This window comes from Cariama cristata, unplaced genomic scaffold, assembly GCF_000690535.1.
Source record: "Cariama cristata isolate BGI_N322 unplaced genomic scaffold, ASM69053v1 scaffold25434, whole genome shotgun sequence".
Classification (NCBI taxonomy): Eukaryota; Metazoa; Chordata; class Aves; order Cariamiformes; family Cariamidae; genus Cariama; species Cariama cristata.
In genome coordinates, this window is record NW_009615040.1 from 986 (window position 1) to 1,532 (window position 547).

At 63.8% G+C, this 547-nt stretch overlaps 1 protein-coding gene across 1 annotated transcript in view; it reads right to left on the bottom strand.

Moving 5' to 3' along the window:
- The window catches only part of LOC104161297 (sushi, nidogen and EGF-like domain-containing protein 1), a gene marked incomplete at both ends in the record, with an annotated part of 4,452 nt that overhangs the window by 769 nt on the left and 3,136 nt on the right, over positions 1–547 (bottom strand).

Sequence of the window (547 nt, forward strand, 5' to 3'; positions counted from 1 at the left end):
GCCCCCCACCTGCCCCTGTGCTGGGGCCACGGCAGGAGCTGGGCACAGTGACATGCCTACAGGGACGCTTGGGGACAGCTGGCGGTGTGGGGCTGCACCAGGAGGTCCCATAGGGTGCCTGTGGCACATCCCCTTCCCTAACCCCCGGCAGGCATCTCACCTTCTCCCACCCTGGGGAGCCACAGTCCCACCAGCCCCCATACTGCCCGTCACCCCCTTCAACCAGCGCCCACGCACAACCATGAGCATAAACGTGAGCAGGAGCACAGCGCAGCCAAAAACGTGCCACCTCAAGGTGCTTTCTCCCTCCACCTTGGCCAACAGCTTTGGGGACACGCAGGGCACTACCCACTCGGATCTCAAGATCTGGGGCTTCTCTGCACGTGTCAGGAGAACGTCACTGCCCCATCAGTGACGGAGATGCCCACACAGCGTCCATTAGCAGGGGGTGCAGAAGTAGCACACGTGCTACCCCACAGCCCTGCCTGCTCCTCTGCCCTGCTGGCACATCCCACAGCTGGCCGGAGGCTCCAGGAGAGAAGCCCTT